The 7,476-nt window shown below is 40.1% G+C and overlaps 1 pseudogene; it reads right to left on the bottom strand.

The window, feature by feature from the left end:
• Positions 1-4,424: 4,424 nt before the first annotated feature.
• On the bottom strand, positions 4,425-4,897 carry LOC108516924 (peptidyl-prolyl cis-trans isomerase A pseudogene; annotated as a pseudogene).
• Between the last annotated feature and the right edge of the window lie 2,579 nt (positions 4,898-7,476).

Below are 7,476 nucleotides of genomic sequence, written 5' to 3' on the forward strand. Positions count from 1 at the left end.
CCGTGTTTCATTGTGCATGTGGGAATTAGATATATGAACATTTCCTGAATCACTCTTGCAAAACCAATGATGATAACAGGACTCAGACAGTCAGAAAGCTTCTCTGTAGCATGGTACGTTTTGCAAGCACTAGCACGTAGGTTTCAATTTGCTCACATCATGAAAAAGGGAAACTCATGGATTTAAAAGGAAGAATGTGGGATCCATGATGACAGCCCTGACTGATGCAGAACATTAGCCCCAGAATGTTGAAAATGAGAGGGCATTCCCTTTCAGAGCTGTATATACAGAACAAGGTGTTTAGCAAACACAGAATTTGCTAAGGGTGAGGTTGTGCAGCTGATAAGCATGCTAGGATTTCATTCCTGGGCTCTGCCACTCGGCCTGCTCAGGTTTCAAGGGTTGGGGATCTGTGCTTCAGCCCAACGGCTTCAGGAGACTACTTCATTTTAGAAAGGCCCCTGGAAATCCTCAGCCTAACCATGTGCGCGTATGAGAAAGCCGAGTACTGTACACGCACTCTTGCATTTACCTCCTGAGGCAAGCGTCCCCCTCTTATCAAATTTCCAAGAATGTTTCTCCCCTCCTGTCTCTTCCACTGCTTTGCTCAATACTTGAAATAGTTTCCTGAAGCTCAGCTGCTGATTTGATTGCCTTCTCATTTCATCTCCTGCCCTGTTTCTCTCCCCTTCACTTCCATCTAAGCAACAGCACCATGACATCTATGGAGAAAAAAGTAATAAGTCATTTCCATTCTGGTTAAAGCAAACAAAGCAAATCTCCATATTGCCCTCATTAAAAAAAGAAGTTAAAGCGTAAGTTAAAATGCTCAAAAAGTCAGGTGTTTTTAAGCCACAAATTACTCAGCTCAGTTTTTCAGCAGAATTCTCATGTAATCACGTTGCTTCTGGTATGTCACAGATATCGGTCAGTCTTGTTTTCCACTGAAATAGCCAGTGTGGGCCAGTTTTAGACGTGTACATTCATCTGAGAATGTGTTAAGGTGGATAGTCACGATAGTACTGTCTTATCCTTTATTACATTTTTTAAAAACTCTTCAAAATAAGTTTTTCATGTCAATCTATCCTTAAAAAAAGTTATATGAATACAAATATTGAAAGAAATTATGAAATTATAATATCCATTATTTGACTCAGAATAACAACATTAATAGATAGTGTCTCTTGGATCTATGTAACTGACATTGTATTAAGCTTTTTACATATATTATCTCATTAAATTCTTCAATTATTGAAGAATTTATAGGTTTGATTTTTGTCCATAGCTTACAAAAACTAAGCCCTAAGAACTTAAATAATTTCCTCCAAATCTCACAGCTTTGTGACCTGTGATGATGGAGATGGTCTATTTGATGCCTGTCCATCATTTGATGCTACCATATTGTCCAGTAGTTGCAGAAGTAAAACAGTAGTAGAAGCAAAGATTATACACCTAGCATATTGTCCAGTGATAAAGTTCAGGACATGCCACCTCAAAATATAGCACCTTGGCATTTGAGAAAACAGCAGTAGGAGAAGGGCCTCTCTCACCTTTCCCTCACCCTTCTTACCTGAAGCTGAAACAAACTATAAAACCTAGGAAAGTCATTCTGACTTTTCTCCCGCCCTTCACCCCTGAAGCAAGTCATAAGATAGTCTCATTTTGTCACCCAGGCTGGAGTCAGTGGTGCAATCTCAGCTCACTGCAACCTCTGTCTCCCAGATTCAAGTGATCCTCCTGCCTCAGCCTCCCAAGTAGTTGGGAGTACAGGCATGCGACACCACTCCTGGCTAAGTTTTGCATTTTTAGTAGAGACGGGGTTTCACCATATTTGCCAGGCTGGTCTCGTGATCCACCTGTCTTGACCTCCCAAAGTGCTGGGATTACAGGTGTAAGCCACCGCGCCTGGTGTCTTGATCTCTGAAAACACAATGACGTAGAGAAAAATCTGAACAAACAGGTCTCACTAACTTTCTCCCAGTTTATTACCATTAGGTCACACACTTTTGGTCCAATCATATTTCTCCACAACTGTCTACTCTTTATCAAACATAAGCACCAAAATGCATGTTTACCTGTTTATTTTGGGTCTTCCTTTCCTTATGCAGACTCCCATGTTGTGTAGTACTTAAATCAATCTGTATGCTTTTTTCTTGTTAATTTGCCTTTTGTTATAGGGGCCTCAGCCATGAACCTAGGGTTACAAAAAAAAGATACTTACTTTTAACCATTACACCAGCCATCTGTGACTCTTTAATATTAGTGTGGGGCAACTTGGGAGAAGATGGGATGATGTCAGCGGGCAGGCATATAAAAATAGAAGAGATTGTATTATTAGCAAATGTAGCAGAGAAAAAGATTTCTCAGCCATTACAAGAGTCATGGCTGAGATTCCTGATAACAAAAGAAAGATTAAAAGAGAAAAGTGTACAACTTCACCTATTGTTTTAATCACACAGGCTTCCTTAAAAAGGAAGACCTAAAGGAAAGAGAAGAAGTGTATTTTTATGGACAGTCATGCAGAAGTATGATGGGAGGACAAAAGGTGTGGTCTACTGGTAATAAATTGGGGGGGAACTTAGCGCTGTTTGTTCAGATTCGTCTGGGTGTCATTGTGTCTTTGAGAATAAGAGCATCCTTTTCCTCTGGGTATAGGGAGGAAAATGACCTACTTCAAGGAAAGGTCAACGAGTTTTATGACCTGCTTCAGGACAGTAGGGGCAAGACAAGATCAGAGAATGCTTCCGGCTTCTGCAGTTTTCTCAGCTTTCTTCAGCTTAAGATACTCAGTGTACCAGGGTCCCATACACTGGGGTAGTGTGTCCAGAACCCATCACATTCGTTACTGAAAAGCTATGTACTAGGCAGTATGATATAAGTCACTGGGTTTTTCTCTGATTCTACCTTGGAGTAATTCAAGGTCTAATTGGAGAGAGAGACACTTCATGAGAAATATACCACAATGGTGTAAATGCTACAATGTGGTCGGTTGAACACAGTATATCCTGGGGTTCGTTCAGCAACAGTCTTGGACATAAGAGAAGGCTGGACAATTCATAATTGCAAAAAATGTGGAATCAACCCAAATGCCCATCTATCAGTGTGTGGATAAAGAAACTGTGCTATATCCAATGGGATACTAGTCAGCCATAAAAAAGGAATGAATTGATGGCATTTGCAGCAACTTGGATGAGATTGGAGACTATTATTCTAAGTGAAGTAACTCAAATGAAAAACCAAACATCGTATATTCTCACTCATAAGTGGGAGCTAAGCCATGAGGATGCGAAGGCATAAGAATGAGACAATGGACTTTGGGAACTCAAGGGGAAAGGGCAGGAAGTGGGTAAGGGATAAAAGACTACAAATTGGGTGCAGTGTATACTACTTGGGTGATGGATGCACCAAAATCTTGCAAATCACTACTAAAGAACCTACTCATGTAACCAACTACCACCTGTTCCTCAATAACCTGTGGAAATAATAATTTTTTTAAAAGAGAGAAGGCTGGGATTAACACTTCTCACATTCTCCTGCAGTAGCCAGACCACCATGCTATACTCTAGTGGGAAAAAGTGGCTTAAGTTGACCTGGGTAGGTCAGGTTTCCTATGTGTCTTTTTCTTAGTTATATTTGTTATCTGTACCCTAGGTGAGATCAAATACTAGTTCAACCACTTAATAGTTGTATGGTTTTGAGCAAAGTATTTAAATCTCTTTGAGTATCTGAGTCACCAACTAATAAATGTAGTTACTGTGAGGCTTCATTAAATAATGTCTAGATTATGAAGCCTCAAATTACTTTAATCCCTTTGAGCCTCTCCTAAACTAATAAATGGGGCCAAGTTATTGTGAGGACTCGATTAGATAATATACATAAATTGTGAAAACCCACTTAGGTAATTCAGGTAAACTGTTCCAATGCCTGGTATATCATTGGTACTCAATAAATACTAGCCATTATTCTTTCAGAGTCCCTACTCCATGTCATTATTGCCATTGCTTATTTTGTTTCATCAGGAAAAATAATCAAAGACTTGGAAATGGGCAGAAGAGCTTACTGGGTATCCTTTTAATGGAGTATTGGCTATTTTATGCAGTGCTGTTCAGTAGAACTTTCTGTAATCTCAGAAAGGTACGGTAGCCACTAGCCACAAGTGGCTTTTGAGCATTTGAAATGTGGCTACTGTCACTGAGGAACTGATTTTCTTTTTTGACAAATTGTTAGTTTTTATTTCATCATTATAAACTTAACTCTGCAATCCAGCTAGGCATGGAAGGGAATAAGGAAAACATGGAACCTAAAAGGAACTGCAGTGACAGTACGAAGACTGTAGGATACTGCAAGCAAATAGGGTGGAGGGGTGCTCTCTGGAGCTCCAGAAGGAACGGTCTGCTGGTTAAGACAAACACAAATCAAACATATTAGGGTTTCCCACAGTCAGCAACAGCGATCTTCTTACTGGTCTTCCCTTTCCTGGACCCAACGCGCTCCACGGCCTCCACAATAATCACGCCTTCTTTCACCTTGCCCAACCACTCAGTCACTGCAGTGTAGGTGAAAACTGGGAACCATTTGTACTGGGTCCAGCATTTGCCCTGGATAAGATGCCAGGACCTGTCTGCTTCAGGATGAAGTTCTTGTCATCAAATTTCTCCCGGTAGATGGACTTGCCACCAGTGCTATTATGGCATGTGAAGTCACCACCCCGACACATAAACCCTGGAATAATTCTGTGAAAGCGGGAGCTTCTATAACGAAATCCTTTCTCTCCAGTGCTCAGAAGACGAGAGTTTTCTTCTGTCTTTGGAAACTTGTCTGCAAGCAGCTCAAAGGAGACGCAGCTCGAGGTCTCACCTTGGACGGTGACGTCGAAGAACACGATGGGGTTGACCATGGCTGGCAGGATGAGGTGCCCAGTTGTGGCAGCATCTGCAGAGCCTAATGTTTTCATTTTATTTGATTTTAATTAATGTAACTTTGTTTTATTTTATTTTATTTACTTTTTTTGAGACAGAGTCTCATTCTGTCACCTAGGCTGGAGTACAATGGCGTGATCTCGGCTCACTGAGACCTCCGTCTTCCAGATTCAATGATTTTCCTGCCTCAGCCTCCTGAGTAGCTGGGATTATAGGCACATGCCACCACACCCGGCTGATTTTTGTTTTTTTTAGTAGAGACAGGGTTTCACTATGTTGGCCAGGCTGGTCTCGAACTCCTGAGCTCAGGTGATCCGCCTGCCTCAACCTTCCAAAGTATTGGAATTACAGCTATGAGCCACCGTGCCCGGCCTAATTAAACTTCTAATGGCCATATGTAACTAGTGGCTATAGTATTGAACAGTGTGGGTCTAGCTAACCCTCTGGGCACTGACTTTATAGACTTTGAACATTTCCTTGCCTTTCTATGGACTAGGCCATTTTAAAAGTCTTCAGAAGTGGAAGTTAAGATATTAGTGCAAATGATTCTTGTTGGTAGCAAAGCAAGTGAACTTTGTTCGGCAGAAATGTAGCTGATTCCTACCTTATAGATAAAATGATCCAAACTGCATTTCATTTCCCTGTTATACATTAATTCATCCTGTGTCTATTAGTAAATTCATGTGGGCATTACTGGTTGCCTACATATATATCTATTCTTTAAATTCTTTTTGAACTGGTTTTAACATCTTACTGTTTCCCTCCTATATTATTGAGTTAAATAAAATCCTTACTGTGTTCATTTCACGCTTATATGAAAGTGATGATTTTACCTTGAAAAATCAAGTAGGCAGGGCATGGTGGCTCATGCCTGTAATCCCAGCACTTTGGGAGGTGTGAAGGTGGGCAGATCACTTTGAGCTCAGGAGTAACATGACGAAACCCTGTCTCTACTAAAAATACAAAAATTAGTAACATGGCGAAACTGTGTCTCTACTAAAAATTCAAAAATTAGCCAGGTATAGTGATACACGCCTGGAATCTCAGCTACTCAGGAGGCTTAGGCTAGAGAATCCTTTGAACCAAGGAGGCAGAGGTTGCAGTGAGCTGAGATCATGGCATTGCACCCCAGCCTGGGCGACAAAGCAAGACTCCATCTCAAGAAAAGAAAAGAAAAGAAAAATCAAATAGTATCACACTCTTATTTTCTAATGCTTTCATTTTGGAACAGTTAAATGGGGTGATGGGAAACTTTTTCAATGCAACTTGTGTTTCTGGTTCCTTATATTACTGTATCTACTTTTCACTTGGGGGTAGGGGTTGTAGGAAATTATATAATGTGTTTATTACAGGGTTGAGGGTTAGTCCTGGGAAATAAAATACAATAAGAAATACATTATATGCCTGGTGTATGAGTTGGCCATTTTTTCCCCTCTAGAAACCTGTCTTCATGGATTAGAGATTGCAGAGCTTCAACTACAATGTCACTGCTCATTTTGTTGGCTTATATTTCATTGCCATAAGAATAGAGCAACTTGTGTCTTGGGTCTACTCACAATATCAGGCGAAACGTGAGCGCATTATTAGAGAGCATTGCATGGCACACAGAAACACAGGAAATACTGGTTCATGATGAGAGGAGGAGATAAAATGCTTATCACAAGGTCCAGTTTATTCTTGTTTGGCCTTCTGTTTCCAGGCAAGTTGTACAAATAAATATACAGTTTCATTTAACGAAGAAAATTATTCAAGCATTGAAACCAGAAACATTTCCACAGATTAAGAAAAACTAGAGTTGAATTATGTCATGAGCATCCTGAAAGCAGAGGGAAAGTTTGAGAAATGGCAAAAGCTTTTAAAATAACTGACAGAACACATGCACAGCCCACATTTTCTATATCTGACCAGACGAAATGAATCATAGCCCTTATCAGCCTCTGCCTAGTATCATTTTGTGGACAAAAAATAGGAACTGTCGGTGAGCAGCCAAATAGTGTGTAAGGTGAAGACTGTCATGATTTTATGTTTGCCACATTACGTACCATGGATACTTTTCAAAATGCCCCCTAATAGCTTGTGAATAGACATAGGTGTACTTCATTCAGGGGTAGTTAAAATCAGCTTTCAAACACAGCTAGAGCAAAGTTACACTAGAATTTTCCACCACCTGCCAGCAGGGCAAATGGAACAGCCAGCAGAGAGTTTCGAGCATGTAAAAAGGAAGGGGACAAGAAAAGGTAAGAGGCATATGAATGCAGTAGATATGACATAATTATTAATACAGCAAGAGAATCATGTTAAAGGAAAGGAAGTGTTCACAAAAGAACGCTGAGTGTGAAAGCGGATCACAAGTTTATCGACACTTTATAGGTGCTACGACCACTGATACATTTCTATGGATTAAGAATGAGGAGAAAGCATAAAAGGGTCATTTCTTTTAACTTTTTAAAAATTATTCTTTAAACTTCTTTTTAACAATACATTATTTGTGTTAAAAAAAAAGTGAAAATGTGAAAGAAAAAAAGAGAATGAAAGGGGACGCTAAAGGAATGAGGGA

This window comes from Rhinopithecus bieti, unplaced genomic scaffold (genome assembly GCF_001698545.2).
Source record: "Rhinopithecus bieti isolate Rb0 unplaced genomic scaffold, ASM169854v2 scaffold_39641, whole genome shotgun sequence".
Classification (NCBI taxonomy): Eukaryota; Metazoa; Chordata; class Mammalia; order Primates; family Cercopithecidae; genus Rhinopithecus; species Rhinopithecus bieti.